Source organism: Notamacropus eugenii, chromosome 4, assembly GCF_028372415.1.
Source record: "Notamacropus eugenii isolate mMacEug1 chromosome 4, mMacEug1.pri_v2, whole genome shotgun sequence".
Taxonomy (NCBI): Eukaryota; Metazoa; Chordata; class Mammalia; order Diprotodontia; family Macropodidae; genus Notamacropus; species Notamacropus eugenii.
The window spans coordinates 415,830,044-415,850,714 of NC_092875.1; the positions used below are offsets into that span (position 1 = coordinate 415,830,044).

Sequence of the window (20,671 nt, forward strand, 5' to 3'; positions counted from 1 at the left end):
CATTCATGACCCAAATGTCTCCCTGAGGAGCACCCAAATTTATATGCATATTGTCTCACAGACAATAGGCCTCACAGGGCCTTCAAAATAAATTAAGGTAGGAGAAAGATTAGGAAACCAACTGAGGGAAAATAATTTTCCTTCCATGTCATCATTAAAATTCTGAAGGCATAATTATAAAAGCATCAAGTCAATGAAGATGCACATAACTTTGGAACCTCAGAGATCATCTAGTATAACCCCTTCATTTGCATACTTCTAATATTTTAGGAGCTTTTCCTTGTATCAAGTTTAAATCAGACTGTCTGTCCATCCCATCATTCCTCTCTCTGTTTTGTAGGACCAAGCAAAAGGAAGCCAATTCCTCTTCTACATGATAGTCATTCACTGAAAGATTTCTATCACTTCACCAACATTTTTTCTTCTTCTCTAGTCTTAAATCAATTTCCTTAAATCCCTCAAATCAATATTTGCTTAACCTTGCTTCTCTTTTCTCATCCTGACTACCTTCTATCAGAATTATTGCAGCCTGTCAGTGTCCTTCCAGACATGGGGCTCTCAGAACAGAACATGACACTCCATCTATAGCCTTAACACCTGAGAGAACAGCACAATCACTTTTTTCTTTTTGATTATGTTGCCTTGCAGTTTACTTATAGAAAGTTGAGGACTTGACAAGAATCCTCTCATGCCATAGGACTCCTGGAGTCCTTATTTATTTATGTGGGTTTGAACAGATGTTATTATAATAGTTAATTTTTCAAGGGAATGTGACTAGATACATTTCATTTTTTTTATGAATGAACTTAAATATGGAGCCAGACTGTTACCAATCTACTTTTACAAGCACAGATCTATTTGACCTTTGCCTTCAATGACTTTCTAATAATTTCAGAATTCCAGGCATACTTCGTATTATGTTTTTCATTTCATCTTTCCTAATCTGCAAATAATGGTACCTAGGTCAGATTTTATTCAACATTAGATGGAAAATTTCCCTGGAAATCCCAATAAGTCACTGGAATTTCTTGAAAAGGGGAACTGCATGGTCAGACTTGTTTAGGAATATCAATTTGGCAGCTATATGGAGGGGTAAAAGTTAAGAAGAGTCTAACCTAGAATGAATGCTATGTGAGTAATCAAAAAGGGATAGATGCAAGGGATGTTATGAAGATATAATTGACAATACTTAGTAACTGGGTGAAAATGCATGACAAAGAAGGAAAAAGATTTAAGAAAGATTCTGAGGTTACAAATTTAGATGACTAGAATTACATTTTCCTTGACAGAAATAGGGAAATTTAGAGGACGGATGAATTTGGAGACAAAGAGAATGGGTTTTCTTTTGGACATTTTGAATTGAGGAGACCAACAGGATATGTATTTAGAAAAGTCAAACAGGCAACTGGTGATGTGAGACTGGCACTCTGGAGATAGAGAAGAGTGTGTATATAGATTTTGGAGTCATATGCATAAGATGACAGGTGTATTCAAGCAATAAAAGAATAGAGAAGAGAAGAGGTCCCAAGACAGAACCATATTTAAGAAGTGAAACATAGGGGTAGTCAAAATGGCAGAGTAAGTAGTAAACCTTGGCAACTCTCTCAGACTCACCTCCAAACAATCACAAAATAGAACTCCAAAACAAATCCTAGGACAGAAAAAAACAGCAAAAAGATGGGGTGAAATATTCTTTTAGCTCAAGAAACTTGGAGAATCAGCAAGAAAGGTCCATTTTATTTGGGTGAAAGGAGAAAACAGCTCAGGTTAGGAAGCATCCCAATAAACCAGCAGCAAGCCCCACCTTTGCAAACCAGCAGGAGATCCTGAGCCCCAGTGTGGTGAAACAGGCAAATGCTAACACTAGGACCCCCCCAACCCCCAAGTACCTTAGCAGAACCATGGGAACTGGCAGATTCCAGCCCTAAGAACCACCACATGCTTCAGTGCAGCCCCAGGCAAAGAGGTAGACACCTACCCCATGGGTGCCTAAGCAAACAAGCAGCCTCCAGAGGTCTGACTGCCATGTGTTTCAGTATAGCCATGAGGAAACATAGAAACACCACACCTGGACTGCAACACATGTCAGACACCACCACTAGGACCCCAGCTCAACATCAAGTAAGCTGCCAGAAGTCTCTAGTAGCACTAGCCAACCCCCATCCCCCCCCCCCATAGTAGGACACCAGGCACCAGTCACCATGGGCCACAGGGCAACATAAGTGCAATAGCAGGTGAACAGATAGGGCCTAGCCACTAACACAAGAAACCAGAGATAGGGCCCATGCCATCCTTGGAGCAGAGTTCAAATTTAAAAGAAAGGAAAAAGTCCCACCCCACTCCCACAAAAAATGATGACCAGAAAACAACAAAAAGAGAATCTGACCATATGGCAAAGAATGGGAAATTGAGAGGATGCCCATCAATTGGGGAATAGCTGAAAAAGTTGTGGTATATGAGTATAATGACATACCATTGTGCTAAAGAAATGATGAGTCAGTAGAAAGACTTTCATGAACTGATGCTGAGTGAAGTGAGGCAAAACAGGAGAACATTTTGTATAGTAACAGCAATATTGTGCAATGATCAACTTTGATAGACTTGGCTGTTCTCAGAAGTACAATGATTTAAGACAATCCCAACAGACTCATGATAAAAAGAAATGCTATCGAACAAAATTTGGAACAGCAGAAGTGGAGAACAACAGAGTGGAGGAGATTTCCAGCCCAGGGTGACCTGAAACGCCCACGGGAAACATCTGTTGCACCTTGGCCATGCTGCGCGTGGCTTGCGGCTCTCCGGGGTGGAATCTCCAGTTGAGGAATCCCTAGTCCCAGCAGCAACAGGTTCGCAGATCCCTCAACCCACAGGCCCCAAAGGTCAGTGACAGGGTTTTTTCAGCTGGCCAGGAAGGGAAAAGGATCATCCCATAGCTCTGGCCACAAGCAGCAGCCTTAGAGGCCACATCAGGTGGGCAGCAGCAGTTCCCACAGCAGCCCCCACAGCACCCCTGGGGGCACTGAGGAGCTAATTATTACCTCGGCCCTGTGTAGAGGTCCTGAGGGAGGCGGTCTTTGTCTCGCACTGAATGGCGGCCCTGCCCCCACAGCTTGACTGAATCCCAGCCCCCCAGTGCTGGCTTGGTGGAACTGGAGGCCAGGTGGCTGTGGAGAGGAAACTGCTAAGATTCTGCGCACAAAAATCTCTACCTCCTCCTGGACCAGTGTACACGCTTGATTGTGCCACTTTGAAGGAACTGAGATCTTACAGCTTCCCAGAGTATACCCTACTCTTGACAAAGGACCTAAAAGTCAAGTAACCGGTTGGGAAAATGCCCAAAAAAGGGAAAAAAAGAAGACTATAGAAGGTCACTTTCTTGGTGGACATACACACACACACACACACACAGAGACAGACAGAGAGACAGAGAAATAGAGAGCACGGGGTGAATTGAATAGAATGGGATCATATCTTAAAAAATGAAATTAAGGAGTAAGAGAGAAATATATTAGGAGGAGAAAGGGAGAAATAGAATGGGGCAAATTATTTCTCATAAAAGAGGCAAATAAAAGACTTTTCAGTGGAGGAAAAAAGCAAGGAGGTGAGAGAAAAAACATGAAGCTTACTTTCATCACATTCAACTAAAGGAAGGAATAAAATGCACACTCATTTTGGTATGAAAATCTATCTTACAATACAGGAAAGTAGGGGAGAAGGGGATAAGCAGGGTCGGGGGGATGATAGAAGGGAGGGCAATGGGAGGAGGGAGCAATTTGAAGTCAACACTCTTGGGGAGGGACAGGGTCAAAAGAGAGAGCAGAAGAAATGGGGAGCAGGATAGGATGGAGGGAAATATAGTTAGTCTTACACAACACAGCTATTATGGAAGTCATTTGCAAAACCACACAGATATGGCCTATATTGAATTGCTTGCCTTCCCAAAGGGGATGGGTGGGAAGGGAGGGAGGAAGAGAAGTTAGAACTCAAAGTTTTAGGAACAACTGTTCATGTTCTTGCATACAACCAGGAAATGAGAAATACAGGTAATGGGGTATAGAAAGTTATCTTGCCCTACAGGACAAAAGAGAGGATGGGGATAAGGGAAGGGTGGAATGTTAGAAGGGAGGGCAGATTGGTGATAGGGGTAATTAGAATGCTCAGCATTTTGGGGGAAGGGGTAGAGATGGGGAGAAAATTTGGAACCCAAAATTTTGTGGAAATGAATGTTGAAAACTTAAATAAATAAATTTAAATAAAAAATTTAATAAAAAAAAAGAAGTGCTATCCACTTCTAGACAAAGAAGCATGCAATCTTAATGCAGATAGAAGTATACAATTTTCTCTGTTTTTCTCCATCTTGTGGTTTTTCCATTTTATTCTGATTCTTCTTTCACATGGCTAATATAGAAATGTTTAATATAATTGCATATGTATAACCTATATCAGATGGCTTGCTATCTTTGACAGGAGGGAGAGAAGGAAGGAAGGGACCAAAAAAAAAATTGGAACTCAAAATCTTCTGAATGAATGTTGAAAAAAAAATCTCACAGTAGTTGATCATGAAATTTTGAGTCTCCTTGCCAAAAAGGTATCCCCAAATTTGGCCTATACATCAAATATGTGATCCTCTATAGTGAGAAAGAAGACAATGGAAAGAGATGCCTAAGAAGCCAAAGATCAGTGCATATTTCTCAGCACCTTCTTTTTTTGTCCAAGCCATTTTTTGAATAAGAGCAGCAGTTTGTTCATTAACAGAGCACATTGAGTTCAATTATTTTTTCCATTGTTTTGGTGGCCTAAAGTTGGGAATCATTAAATTAGGCTGGTCCTGTGACCAGAGCATTTGCAAGAGACAATCTTGCCAACGTAACCTTTGCACTTCTTTCATCTTAGTCAAAACCACAGAAGATACTTCTAGAGAAAAGTTTTTGGTCTTCCCATGAGACTTTGTTTAAACCTTAGACCTGTCTATCATTTACCATCATGAAGGGTCAGTTCTTCATATCTGACTACACAATCATATCACCAAATCTGTGATCAATATATTTGGTAAAGGGAGTTGAACCAAGATGTAGCAGTGAGAGCAACTACTCACCTAAGTTCTTAGACATACTCCTTCAGATACCTCTAAAAAGAGAATCTGACCAAATTTTGGAGGTACAGAATCCAATAGGAGACAGACTGTGGCAGATTCACAGACCAGGACAGACTGGAAGGTCTATGGGAAGGATCTGCTCTACGGGTGTGGAAGAACCTACAGCATACAGCACAGCACATCCTGCTGCAGCAAGGCCGAGCAGGAAAGCCCCTGAGGCACCCATAGGGCAGCACTGCAGAAAAGTGGAATGGCAGCCCAGTGGGAGACCAACAGAGCCAAGTGAGTGACAGCTGCTAAGTCCCAGGTATCAGCCACAGCTGCTCTTGAGATTATCAGCTTGCAAATTAAATGTCTGTAAATCACCTACTTGAACTTCTGGGAGTCATAATGGCAAAGTGATTGGTAAATGCTCTCTCCCCCTCCCCTTGTTGACCTTGAAAGAACCATAAAATACTTCCCCAGAAAAATCCTGGATCAGTGGGATCAGCATAAGGGTCAAACAGTCTCATAGCACCTGAGGCTAGGAATATTCCTCATATTGTAGCAACAGCCCCATCTCAGCAAACCAACCAAGAGCAGATCTGGAGCCCAGGGGGGATGGAGCCTTGCACTAGGAACCAGGTGTGCCTCAGCACTCCAAGGAAAATGGGAAGGCAACTGGGATCATGATGTGCTGATCTTGCCTTTGCTCTAGCTCAGCTGAGGAGATCTCCCTTGACCAGACCACTCCTCCCCCACACTTCACAAGCTAGCCATAAGGCTAATCTAGGGAAACACAAAACAAAAAGAAAAAAGACATCTGCTCTTTGCTTTCTTACACCAGCCACTTCAACACCAGGTTCTCCAGTTTCTAGCTGAAAGAACCAGAGGCCACAATACACAAAGCATCATCATCATGAGTAAGAAGAAGAAAAGCAACAATGAAAAGACCGTAGAATCTTTCTATACAGAAAAGGACCAAAACACAAATACCAAAAAGGTCAGTATTGAGACTGTACTCCCATCTGAAACTTCAGAAGGGACTATGAACTGCTCACAGTTACAAAGAGCTCTCCTGTAACAGCTGAAGAAGAAAATAGAAGAGAAACTGGCCAATGATTTTAAAAGCATGAGAAAAGAATTCCATGAAGAAAATAGGTCTTTAAAAAGGAAAATTGAACTAATGGAAAAGGAAGCACAAAACCTAACTGGGAAAATTGGACAAATGGAAAAGGAAGTACAAAAACTAACTGGAAAAATAATTCCTTAAAAGGAATAATTGGATAGATGGAAAAGGTGAGGCAAAGGTTAACTGAAGAAAACAATTTGATAAAAATTAGAATTGGGCAAGTAGAACTAATGACTCTATGAGACATCAAAAATCAGTCAAACAAAATCTAAAGAAGGAAAAGATAAAAGAAAATGTAAATTACCTCACTGGAAAAACAACTGGCCTGGAAAATAGATCCAAGAGGGAAAATTTAAGAGTTATTGGCCTACTAGAAAGCCACAATGAAAAAAAATAGTCTGGACAATATGTTCCAAGAAACCATCAAGGAAACCTGTCCAGAAGTGCTAGATCCAGAGGGCAAAATTGTCATCAAAAGAATCCACCGTTCACCTCCAGAAAAGGATCCCAAACTAAAAACACGAAGAAATATTGTTGCCAAATTCCGGAACTATCAAGTGAAGGAGAAAATACTACAGGCAGCCAGAAAGAAACCATTCAAATATTGAGGAGCTAAGGTCAGGATCACATAGGACCTTGCAACTTGTACATTAAAAGATCGAAGGAATTGGAATATGATAATCTGTAAAGCAAAGCAGCTGGGACTACAGTTAAGGATCAATTACCCAGCAAAGTTCAGCATAACATTTCAGGCAAGTAGATGGACATTCAAAGAAATAAGAGATTCCCAGACCTTCCTGACAAAAAGGCCAGAACTCAACGGAAAATTTGATCTTCAAACACCTCAAGAGAGGCATAAAAAGATAAACAGGGGAAAAGGAAAACTTGTTACTCAGTTTGGGAAAACTGTTTACCTCCCTATAAGGGAAGATGATACTTGTTAATCTTGAGAATTGTACATCTATTATGAAATATAAAAAGGATATGCATAGATAGAGGGAATGGGTATAAAGTAAATGATGTGGTGATAAAAATGTGATTCAAGCATGTGAAGGGATTGTAGTAGGAGATATGAAAAGGAGGAAGCAGAAAATGGTAAATTACATCACAGGAAGAAGTACAAAATTATATTATAGTAGAGGAAAAGAGGGGAGGGAGATGAGCATTGTTTTAGAAGCACTCTCATTTGATTTGGTTCAAGGAGGGAACAATGAACTTAATTGAGTATATAAATCTACATAGCTCTATAGGCAGTAGGAGAGGAAGGGGGAAGAAAGGGGAGGGGAAGCTAAAAGGTAGGAAAGAAGTAGTAAGGTTAAAGGCGAGTAAAAGGGAGGGGGACTGAAAGAAGGAAGGGAAGACTGTGGGAGGTGGTGGTCAAAAGTGAAAACTCTATTGAGGAGGGGAAGGGAGACAGGAGAACTAAAAGCACAAATGGTGGGAAAAAGGAGGGAAAATGAAGGGAAAGACACAGATTGTAATCATAACTGTGAATGTGAGTGGAATGAACTCTTCCATAAAACAGAGACTGATAGCAGAATGGACTGAAAGCCATAATCCAACAATATATTGTTTACAAGAAACACATTTGAAATGGGGGGATACACACAGGGTAAAGTAAAAGGTTGGAGCAGAATATATTGTGCCTCAGCTGATGTAAGAAAAGCAGGGGTAGCAATCCTAATCTCAGACAAAGGAAAAGCGAAATAGATCTAATGAAAAGAGATAAGGAAGGAAACCATATCCTGCTAAAAGGCACCATAGACAATGAAGCAATATCATTACTAAACATGTATGCTCCAAGTGGTGTAGCATCCAAATTCCTAGAGGAGAGGTTTGGAGAGTTGCAGGAAGAAATAGACAGCAAAACTATACTAGTGGGGGACCTCAACCTCCCCCTCTCTGAACTTGATAAATCTAACCTTAAAATAAACAAGAAAGAAGTTAAGTAGGTGAATAAAACTCTGGATAAAGTAGATATGATAGATCTCTGGAGAAAATTGAATGAGGATAGAAAGGAATATACCTTTTTCTCAGCAGTACATGGCACATATACAAAAATTGACCATGTTCTAGGGCATAAAAACTTCACAATCCAGTACAGAAAGGAAGGGATAGTCAATGCATCCTTCTCAGATCATAATGCAATAAAAATTATGTGTAATAAAAGGCCATGGAAAGATAAACCAAAAATCAATTGGAAATTAAATAATCTAACCCTAAAGAAAGAATGGGTTAAACAACACATCATAGAAACAATCAATGACAATAATGAGACAACCTACCAAATTTTATGGGATATTGTATAAGCAGTTCTTAGGGGAAGTTTTATATCTTTGAATGCCTACATGAATAAAATAGAGAAAGAGGAGATCAATGACTTGGGCATGCAGCTGAAAAAGCTAGAAAAAGAACAAATTGAAGATCCCCAAGTAAACACCAAATTAGAAATACTGAAAACCAAAGGAGAGATTAATGAAAATGAAATTAAGAAAACTTTTGAACTAATAAATAAAACTAATAGTTGGTTTTATGAAAAAAAACTAATAAAATTGAAAAACCTTTGATCTATTTGATTAAAAAAAGAAAGAACACCACACAGTAGACACAGTAGGCAATGATTATAGCAATCTACTGTTTCACAAACCCAAGGACCCCAGCTTCTGCTATAAGAACTGACTGTTTGACAAAACTTGCTGGGAAAACTGGATAACAGTGTGGCGGAAACTAGGCATAGATCAATGCCTGACACAATACACAAGAATAAATTCCAAATGGGTACATGATCTAGGTATAAAGATTGATACTATAGACAAATTGGTGGAGTAAGGAATAGTGTATTTACCAGATTTATGGAGAAGGGAAGAATTTTTGACTAAAGAAGAGATAGAAAGCATTATGAAATGCAAGATGGATAATTTTGATTACATTAAACCAAAAAGGTTTTGCACAACCAAACCCAATGCAACAAAGATTTGGAGGGATGCAGAAAATTGGGAAAGAACTTTTGTAGCTAATGTCTGTGACAAAGGCCTCATTTCTAAAATATATAGAGAACTGAGTCAAATGTACAAAAATACAAGTCGTTCCCCAATTGATAAATGGTCAAAGGATATGAACAGCTAGTTTTCAGAAGAAGAAATTAAAGATATCTATAGTCATATGAAAAAATGCTCTAAATCACTATTGATTAGAGAAATGCAAATCAAAACAGCTCTGAGGTACCACATCACACCTATCAGATTGGCAAACATGAGAACAAGAAAATGATAGAGGCTGGAAAGGATGTGGGAGAGTTAGAACACTAATTCATTGCTGGTGGAGCTTTGAGCTGATCCCACCATTCTGGAGAGTAATTTGGATCTATGCCCAAAGGGCTACAAAAAATGCATACCCTTTGATACTGCTTTTAGAACTGTATCCCCAAGACATCATAAAAATGGGAAAGGGTCCCACATGTACAACAATATTTGTAGCAGCTCTCTCTGCGGTGGCCAAATGTTGGGATTGGAAGCTCAATTCCGTGTGGACAGTCTCGGGCGGGTAAAGGTGGGAGCTTCTAAATCTTAGAGCTCTCACGAGACCCCCCCAGGAAACGGCAGGGGATCGAGGTGAACCGAGCTATCTCGAGTAATTCCACCTCTTCCCGTGAGAAACGTAATGGGAGAGAGATCTCCCCGCCCTCGAGATTGTCCTGGATCTGGGCACACCTAGTTACCTAACAGCACGGTATTCAGATGCAAACTATGCGGCTGAAGGTTAAGTAGGATTGAGGAAGCCTGAAAGCTCTCTTAGCACGTGAGGAGCCAAGAGGACAGTAGGCTCCGCTTCTCTTCTTTCCTCTCTCCCCTCCCCTCTCTCCCCGCTTGTACTTCTACTTCCAATCCCTTAAGATCTTAGCCTCCTTAGGAAATCTCCCCCTCTTCCTCCTAAGGAAGATCACCCTGCACTTGTAACTAGACCCTGAAATAAAGCTCAACCCTTGTTCGACTCTGGAACGTCCTTTCTCTCATATGAGCATCCGGTTTTGGCCAACCGAAGACCTCGGAGATGAGGTAAGAAGACTCGGGTAGCCCACACAGGCCTCTAGGCCTGGCAGCCAAAAACTGGAAATCAAGGGAATTTTAATTCTTGTACACAGCATGACTATAGTGAAAATGTATTTGATGAGAATGTATGTGTAGAACCTATATAAAATTGTATACCATCTCAGGGCAGGAGGGGGAGGGGAGAAGGGGGGGAAATCTAAGTTATATGATAGTGATTGTAGAACATTGAAAATAAATAAAATTAATAAAAAAAGATATTTGGTATCATAAATAGTGTCAGTGAGAGTTATTGCAACTTGATTTTTGTAGCATTAGTGATTAAGTTTTCTGTATTAGTGAAGGACAATGTCTTATTTCATTGGTCATTAGGATTGATCTCCAAATCCCATAGTGGAAAACTTTCTTACAAAACATCTAAGTGATGCCATGGTCAGTGCCAACAGAGTCCCTTTTACATGGTTACTGGAGAGTCAGGGTGATTTCTGACGAAGTATCATAAGGGCTCCTGAGGCACTGAGTGAACCTTGAGGGGCATTTTCCAGGCAAAGGGGAATTCTATCAGGCAGAGGTAAGAAGGGCATGAATTTCAGGTATGGTGGATGGCTAGTACGAAGACAAGAAGATGGAAGATAAAGCATTGTGTGTGAGGAGTAGGGTGGTCAATTTGGCGGACTCGTTACAGAAAACGGGAGGGAGAATAACGTCCACTGAGGTTGAAAATGTAGGTTGTGCCTTTCCCCCAAGATGGCACCAAGGTGAAGAAGGAAGCCATTGTCCCCCCCAAGACAGAAGCCAAGTCCAAGGCCTTGAAGGCCAAGAAAGCAGTGTTGAAGGGTGTCCATAGCCACAAAAAGAAGACGATCTGAACATCCCCCACCTTCCAGCAACCCAAGACACTAAGACTAAGAAGACAACCCAAATACTCTCAGAAAAGTGCCCCTCGGAGAAACAAGCTTGATCACTATGCCATTATTAAGTTTCTCTTGACCACTGAGTCTGCTATAAAGAAGATTGAGGACAACAACACTCTAGTTTTCATTGTGGACATCAAGGCCAACAAGCATCAGATCAAGCAGGCAGTAAAGAAGCTGTATGACATCAATGTGGCCAAGGTCAACACACTGATCTGGCCTGATGGAGAGAAGAAAGCTTATGTCTGTCTTGTTCCAGACTATGATGCTTTGGATGTTACCAACAAAATTGGAATCATCTAAACTGTGTCAAGCTGTCTCACTGCACCTATAATAAAAAGTTTTCCCCCCCCAAAAAATGTAGGGTGCTCAACTTGGCTATACCACCTGTAGATTTAGAGTTAGAGCCTAGAAGCCTTTAATTAAGCTCCTTTGTTTTATAAGTGCAGAAACTGAGTTTCTTGTCACATAGGTGTAATGCCAGTGATGTTAAAGATCTTCCCCACCCATTAATGGGTCTGCTTATTAAGGGGAGTATGATTAGGGGAGATTCATAGGAAGGCCCACATCTTTTCCTAATGAGGTACTGGTTCTCAAGTGTTGTGATACCCTCTGGCTCTGAAGAGTGTATAAATACTCTGAGGTCAGGTTTTACTTTGGGGCATATTGATTGGAAGTGTTTGTTTGTCCAGAGGAGACTCTGGAGAGCTGCTAAGGAGCCTCCTTCCTAACTGCCTCCCTTTGAAAACCCAGATGTTGGTGCTTCTCTCTGTTAACTATGTATGTAATGGTCAGACTCTTATCTGTCTGATGATCTGTCAGACAGTTGAAAGCCCTGTCTGTTGGTTGATCTTTGTTTCTCTGCTTGTATTTTCTCTGAAGTTCAGGGTGCTGACTTTTTCCCCTGAACTAAGTGAATATGTGCTTGGATGAAATGATTTTTGATTCCTCAAAAGCTGCTTTCCTTTTAAAAAAGCAGATCTAAGAACCTGCATAGCAGGCCTTCCTCTGTATGTCAGGGTAGATGCTTTTACAATAGGTAATAAGTGCCAGAGGTGAGATTTAAAATCAGGTCCTCTCCCTTCAAAACCACTGAATCACACAGCTCTGAAGGCTTTCAACTCATTCCTTCAGTGGAAAATTGTTGTTGTTCATTTCGGTCATATCTGACTCTTCATGATCCCATTTGGAGTTCTCTTGGAAAAGATACTGGAGTGATTTGCCATTTCCTTCTCCAGCTCATTTTACTGATGAAGAAACTAAGGCAAACCGCATTAAGTGACTTACTTAGGGTCACATAGCTGGTAAGTGTCTGGTGCCAGACTTGAACTCAGGAACATGAGTGTTCCTGACCTCAGTCTAGTGCTCTATTCCCCATGCCACTTGGTGGCAAATTATTTAATTTGAAAACATAGCATTTGATACCTGTCATCAAGGCTCTTGTAACTGAACAGGATAGAAGATTTTCCCATAAACAATAATCATACTAGAAAATATATATTCAAATGCTAAATTTTGTGGTAAAGGTGTTATGGAAGAAAAGTAGGGAGAGATCACTTTGAGTTAGAGCAGCCAAGAAAGCCTTCAGTACTCTATGATCTTATTTGTGATAGGATTTAGTTGTTTGTGGGAAGGACTATTTAAGGTACAGGAAAATGCATGATGGTAAAAATGAGATTGGGGTAAAGGAGGTGGAGATTGTGTACAGAAGAAAATCAGCCTGAATGGAATGGTATTTTTGTGTTTGGAGAGTGATGAGGAAATACATAGATTAGAGAAGGTTCAGAATATCATGCTGATTCATTTTGACCTGATATGATGGGGAACATTGTGGGTTTTTGAGAAAAGGGGTGTATGAGAAATTAGATGTTTCAGAATGGAGAATTCAAACAGGGAGAGTTTTTTTGGATACCTCAGAGTTAAGAAATCTAGTAAAGCTTTCACAGACAGAGAGAGTATAAGTTGATCAGACATGGAATGAAATTTGTCTAAATGTTCAGGGATATGGTAGCAGAACTTAGAACTAATAATGTAAAGCGATGATTGTTTCTTACAAAATAATGCTTACAAAATACTATGGAGCTCCACTGTGGATATCTGGAAAGCTGATACTCCCTCAGTATGGTTTACATATGTTCTATTTTTTAAAAATATTTTTTGACATACCAGTTTGTATTGTTAAATGTTTCTTGCAATCATTCCCTTACTAATAATCTTGCTAACATTCTTTATCTAGATAGAAAAGATCATCCAGTATTAAACTTTCATTTTCCAGATGGGGAGGAAAGGTCACGCCTAAATCAAATGCAGAACAGGTGTCTAAAATGCCAAGACAGAGCCTTGTGTTCCTGCTTCTAATTCTCAGATTTAGGCCACACAAGCACTCAGTGTATATATGTTTTCAAGTCATTCATATTAGCCATACTTTTGCAAACTGGTTAATGTTATAAAGTAGAGAAAGCTATGTGATTTAGAATCTACTAACTAGCTTCGAGAATGCTGCTTTCACAATACTTTCTTGAATAATGATCCAGAGATTTTTAGAAACATAACCATTCATACAGTTCCAGATTAAGGATTTAGGAGCTACAAGAAGTCTCCTTCATTCAACAATCATTGATTAAACACCTGCTATGTACCAGGCACTGTGCTAGGTATTGAGCATACAAAAACATTCTCTTCTCTCAAGGAACACTTACTAGCTGTGTGAACCTGGGAAAGTCACTTAATCCTGTTTGCCTCAGTTACTTCATCTGTAAAATAGGGTAGAGAAGTAAATGAGAAATCATTCCAGTTACTTTGCCAAGAAACCCCAAATGTCATAGCAAAAATTTGTGTAGAGCTAAAACAATTGAACAGCAAAAGCACTAGCTTTGTTACCTTGGACAAGTCACTTAACATTAGTTTGCCTCATTTTCTTAATTTGTAAAATAATGACTTTAGAGATGAGGAATAATATAAGTAAGGGAATATAGTTTTATAGATGAGAGATGATAATTCCACCTACTTCCTAGGGTTGTTGTGAGGGGTAAATTAAATAGTATTTTAAACTGCTTTGTGCATAATAGGCACTATATAAATGCCAGTTATTATTATTTATTATGACTACTCTGAATTCCCATAACATAGAACCCAATGCTAAAATTCTTAAAACTTTTTTTATCTTTGCTTTTGCACCTCCCAAAGCCTTGCACAGGCTTTATACATACCAGGCATTTAATAAATTCTTGATGACTGATTGATTGATGACAGGCCATCAATAAATATTTCCTAAGTAGAAATTTCCTAAGATCCAAATCTATTTTAACTAACTATCCTACCTACCAAAAAGTCTGTAGCTCCTTTTTGGATACCTAACTGAATGAACATGGTTCTGTTTTAGGAATCATGTAGAGATAGGGACAGAAGTACTAAAAGAACTGTCCAGACATCAAAGTTATTTGATAGAGTCCAAACTCAGTCGCTAAATAAATATACAACTTTAGGTAAAATATTACATCTTTAAGTAGATTTCATTATCTTCTAGATAAGTCTAATCATAAGTAACAAATTCCAACTCCTCATCCATCTTGCTTTTACATCCTGCCCTCACATGCCATCCTTCTTATTTATAGTCTGGCCAAGTCAGACACTCCCCATACCCTATGGACACCTTAGACTTTTCCATCACTGTACCTTTTTCATATTGATATTCCCTCCACTTGTTAAATTCTTGTTCATTTTTATAGCCCAATTCAAATGCCATGCCCTCCAGGAAACCTCCTCCGAGCCACCCTAGCAGTAATGACATTTTACATAGCACTTTTAAAAAACCACTCATTATCACCTGTGATCTTTTTTGCATTAGAATTACTATTCCATGTCACATTCTCTATTGGACCACAAACTGCATGAGATCAGGGACTGTGTCTTCATTAAACAATGCGACATTTTGTATAGTATCAATGCAGGCATTAGGGGCTTAATAAAGACATACTTTATGGGACCAGACTGACTACAGTCAACTCTTGTGAAGATGTTCACTTTAACGTATCCAGGATTTCTGATTTCCTCATTTTGAGCAGTGCCCTCACTAATGAAGAAGGTCACAGCTAGCCTTGGCCTCAGCACACCGATTCCATGAACTGCTGTGGCTGAAAAGGTCTGCTGAATAGCATCTCGTTTTCTAAGATTTGCAGTAGGCAGCATTCCTGGCCAAGCATCATGCCAGGTCACTTTGGAGATTGCTGCCAATTCTGAGATTTCATCTTTCTGGAAACTTGGAGAAAACCTCTTTTAGTTCCTCCTGACATCAACCTATCAATAAATATTGATTGAGTACTTCCTATAGGCCAGGCTCTGGGCTTGGAATGGGTGCTTTCAATGACAAATATGAAATACTCCCTGTCCTCAAGGAACTTACGTTCATCAGGGGAAACAATCTGGACACAAGTATGTGCAAAATAATCTTAATTCTTCTACTTTCATGTAGAGCCATGTGAGGACTCGCTTTGTAGGGCAGTGAGTCTAGTAAATCTATGGACATTGACAGGAATAGCTAATGTTGCTCATGGTAGCTAGGTGGCACAGTGGATATAGCGCTAGATCTGGAGTCACAAAGGCCTTGGTACAAATCCAGCCTTAGACACTAGCTTTGTGATCCTGGAGTAGTCACTTAACCCTGTTTGCCTCAGTTTCCTCATCTGTAAAATGAGCTGGAGAAGGAAATGGCAAATCACTCTAGTATCTTTGCCAAGAAAACCTGATGTGGGGTGATAATAAGTCAGACATGACTATGTGAGAAATATTTCATTTGGACTTCTACTCTATTCTAATCAGTATTAATCAGTTTCATGTTCTCCAGAAATCATATAGGGACAAATAGATTCTTAATAGGGGGACTCAAACTTTAAGGTAATGTTCACTACTTTTTTACCAAGTTATGAGATTGATTTGTACAACCATAAGTATGTTGACAAAAATATCTCCAACCTTTTTGCTCAAATTCCATGTCCAAGCCTAGTGTGGGTTGGATGCCTTGATGCTCTGGAAAGTCCCCCAATTTATTTTTGTAGTTCCTAAACTTCTCTCATCCAGTATGAGCAAGTGACTCCTATGAGTCACCCAACCTGTGGTCTCCCTGCTGATATGTCATTTGGAGCTGTCAAGAGCAAGATCTATCAACCAATGAGAGTCTGTATTTCACCATGCCTCTTTCACATATTTGGATATCAAAAACAAGGTACTGGAAGAAGGGGCTATCTTAGACTGTGAGAAAGATCTGAGGTCCACTTCATTAGAGGGAACTATGGACCCTTTAATAAAATGCCATGAGCTCAGGGGTCTGCCTCAGTTTCTTTTTTTGTAAATTGGACAATTTTAATCCCATTGGCACCCTGAGATAGGACTGTAATTCATGGACCTCAGCCTCTTTAGATCAGCCCCTGCAAAGGACTCAGAAAGGAAGCACACACAGGGTTGAGTTTTCAGCAATGGCTCTCCCATGGACACTGGCCCTAAGAGACTGGACTCTCCTCTCTCTGTATACGCAAATTGTCTGAGCCTGAGGCAAATAGTCTTACTAGGCTGGATTGGTAAGTCTACCTTGATTTAACCTAAATTAATTTTTTAAGAAGGGTCCTCAACTGGGCTAAGAGGGGCTGTTTGAATTTATGACATCCATCTAAATTTATAAGCTCTGGAGGACTCAAATTCTATTTTTATAAAAATTATATGGCCATAATTTTAACTTTTTATACACAGGCTACTGGGTTTTTCTTTTCCTCCATTTTCTTTACTTTCATCTTGTTAAGAACAGGGAGATTCAGCAATGGAATTGCTGGTTCTTCATTTTCAGTCAGCTGGCCACCTAGCTAATTTAAAAACTTTCTGTTGTTGGAGTCAAAATAATTTTTTTCTCTTTAAATTATTTTATCAAGGTGTAATTAAATCATTTTGTCATCATGAGAAAAATCTCTTAAATTAATTGATGGGGAACTGATTTCAGTGGCTTATTGGGGTAAGGAACCCACCTACAGGTCCCTATGACCTGGATAGGTAGGATTTGGAGGAGTGATTTTCCACTTGAGTCCTCTGACAACACTTTGATGGAGCAATAATTCTAATCAGACTTGATAGCCTTAGAGAGAAATTCCCTGCCTCAACAGTAAGCTGTCAAGGCATGTGACCATCCTGGGAGCAATCCCATCTTCAGTTGGTTCATTATAGTTTAACAGAGACGAAGAAAGGAAAAAGGTTATTTTCACTTATATTTCCTTAGGATTAAGTCAGTTATTGACAATCATATCTAAGTTTTTAGGAAGTTTTAAAGGAAAGTAAGCATCAATTGTGCTGAATATTCACTTATAAAGGACTTTAGACCCTAGTATGAGGACCCTAAATGTTAAGCCCAGAAATTAAGAAGTGGAAGTTTTAGAATTTGTCAAAACATATCCCTGAATATTACAGTGTTAGCTGTAGGGGAAACTCAGGCAGATAGAAAATTGCCTGCCACAATCCATAATCAAAGGGATGCCATCTCTAGCACCTGCAATGCGGAACTTCTTAGATCGAATAAGCCAAAAGGTGGATACCTCTGGAATCTAGTTCAATTCTTTCTGAAGATGTTCCTCCAAGGAGTGTCACTTCTAGTTGGGGACACCCTCAGGACAGATGCATCAGGCATAAGAGGATAAATGTATCCTGGAAGATCCCCATTGGGACAAGGGTGAACTCCCTGTCTGGGGATGACTAAAGAAAAAGCTATTAAGTGGTATAAAGTTTCGTTCGATTATACAGTTTAGAGAATTGTTTTGACCAAAGCATGCAACTTTTGATTACTTAGAAAGTTAAGGAATTTTATGGAACAACTTTCCAAAATCAGTTTAGAACAAATGAACTATTGCTAGCACTAAATTCTTCATCATTCTCAGTTTTTCTTCCTGTGATTATACTTTGGCAAAAAGTCTAGAGGAATAGAGTTCTTCTATCTATTAGGGATTTGCTCTAAATACAAAGTGGACTTTAAATAGCTGAATCCAACTGGCAAATTGAACTAAAGCAATTTTATATTGTTACTAAATTATATTTTTTATTAATAAGATTGTAAAAGCATTAACATAATTAGGAAATAAAACAATTATCTTAGACTGACAGTAAGACACCACCCCTAAGGTGGTCATAAGTTCTATACTTAATAGAGAAGACAGGAAAGATCTTGATTTCAAAATCTCCTAGAGGAAAGCTTGGGAGAACTTCAGGCCTGATTTAATGCTGTGTCCTATTATGTCTTCTATGTTTGTCTATTTTGTAAATGATAAAACTAAATTTAGGAATACTGTGTTCTTTACTTCAGATATGAAAGAGACCTTCTATAATAAGGAAAATCTTTAAGAGAATGGGAAATAAGTCTTTATGTTTTGCTACTTGTGCTTGGTGCTCCTCCTTAACTGGTGTTTTGTCTATGCCTTTTCTTCAGGAATGATAAACCAAAAGAAATAGATTGTAAATAAAGTAAATTTTCAAAAAAAAATTAAAAGAGGATGCATCTCTCTTTTTTCTGTTTCCAACACTAACCATTTTAGAGACTGCTGAGATGGAAGACAGAAATTAATTGAAAACTAAAATTCAGAAAAAAAAAATGAAAACTAAATTTGTAAAAAAAAATGGAATATTCAAATTTCTTTCATTTCTTAATTGTAATTTGGATGTTTTCAAAAGTATTTTGATGAACTTATGGAATACTAGTTAACTCTGTAGAGTTTAATAAAAACAAACAAAAAAATCACATATCAATTATTCTTTAATAGGACCTTTGAAATGACTAGGGATTGATTTAAAGCTGTAGTCTCAATTTTAAGTACTGTCTTAGTGATGAAATACATTCAGGAGAGATTTAGTGAAATAGGAATTTAGGGAAATATTAAAATAAGAAAAACTTAGGCAATAGTAGGGAAGAAATTAGATTAAAATTCTTGTGAGTTTAAGTAATTTCAAAATTCAGAATTTAAAAAGGAAAGACATTTGCTAAGCCTAAAGAAGTTTCAGCTAGCCAATCTCTGTCTGAAGTTTTGGGACATCAACTTATGAAATTAGTTTAAATTTTAGTGTAGAATAAAGGTATATTTAAACTGTACTTAAAGTTAGGATAAGTTTACTGCAGGAAAAAAAAATATTATTAGAATCCAGGACAAGGAAATGCTAGACCATCTTCAGAAAAGAATAAAAGTGGGTAGAACTGGAGTTCATGTACCCTTCTGTAGATTATTGCTTTTAAAGAACCAACTTGGACTCCCAATTAAATATGAATCCCAAAGTGCTCCCAGAAAAAAAAAAAAGCTTGTTTTGTAATCAGAAAGCAACTGAAGGTAAATGAAATATGATACCACAGTAGTTTGTCAATTGTTTAGGTAAATTAAAATACAGTTAAACTTGTGTTGAAATCTATTGGTTAGTGAAAATATGTTCAAATTGTATAAATACACTTATAGTAAGTTAGAAAAAGAATTACTGAAGATAAAATTAAATCAGAATATAAAAAGATAGGTACAGGGTAAATTAAGTGCATGCACACCTGATAGAGAATGATGAGATTACAAAATATCAAATTAAAATGAGATTACAAAATATCAAATTAAAATTGAAATTATAAAAGTATAAAATGTAGAAATTCAGAGAGGGAAAATCAGAAGTTGTGAATTATTTTAGAACAAAGGATTTTATATGGTACATTTTTTATATATTTTATATGATAAATTAGGAAACTTACAACATAAATAAATTCTTATCAGTTGGAAGCTAACAAAGTCATAAAACAAACAGTGATTTGGAATCTCTACTAAACGATACCCTATAGTATGTTAGGTTAAGGGAAAAATAGAATAAATGGACTTAATTTTTGAGTGATTTGAAAGGAAATAGGGGGAAAGTAATACCCTGAGTCCTTCAGAAAAAGTATCCTCTCCATCAGATAGTTTTAATTAGAACAATTCATGTTAACTGTATATGTAATCAAAACTTTTAATGAAAATAGAAACCTTAAATAAAAAAATTATTATGCTTCAAATAACAGGATTTTTCAAATTCAAATCATCATTAAACATATATTAATGAATGAGCAGATGGATGATAATGGGCCCTGAAATTTGAAATCTTAGCAGTTCATAGCCTTGATGGAAGTTGAAATTCTTAAATTATTTAACTATAATTCACTTAGGTAAATTCAAAGTTAAATTAGTGCAATAAGGAGTTCTGTTCATTTATAGCCATTAAGAAATCAGCTCCTCTTTTAATGAGAGGCAAGCATAAAATTCCTAACAGAAATCTACAGTGTAAGAAACTATCAAAACTTTGTAAAAGAAAGAAGAAATTAAGAATCAGGATCATTCAGGGTCAATAAGCACCAAAATGGAAGTTGCCTTTGAGAAAACTTTTGAGTGTTTCATTGACTGAGTCATAATAACTTATTGTAGTGAGAGAAGTAGTAGAGACTCTTTAAGGCATCAATATCTGTATCGTTCCTATGCCT

At 38.3% G+C, this 20,671-nt stretch overlaps 1 pseudogene; it reads left to right on the plus strand.

Moving 5' to 3' along the window:
• Nucleotides 1-5,220: 5,220 nt before the first annotated feature.
• Nucleotides 5,221-11,469, plus strand: LOC140502670 (large ribosomal subunit protein uL23-like; annotated as a pseudogene).
• The last annotated feature ends 9,202 nt before the right edge of the window (nt 11,470-20,671 follow it).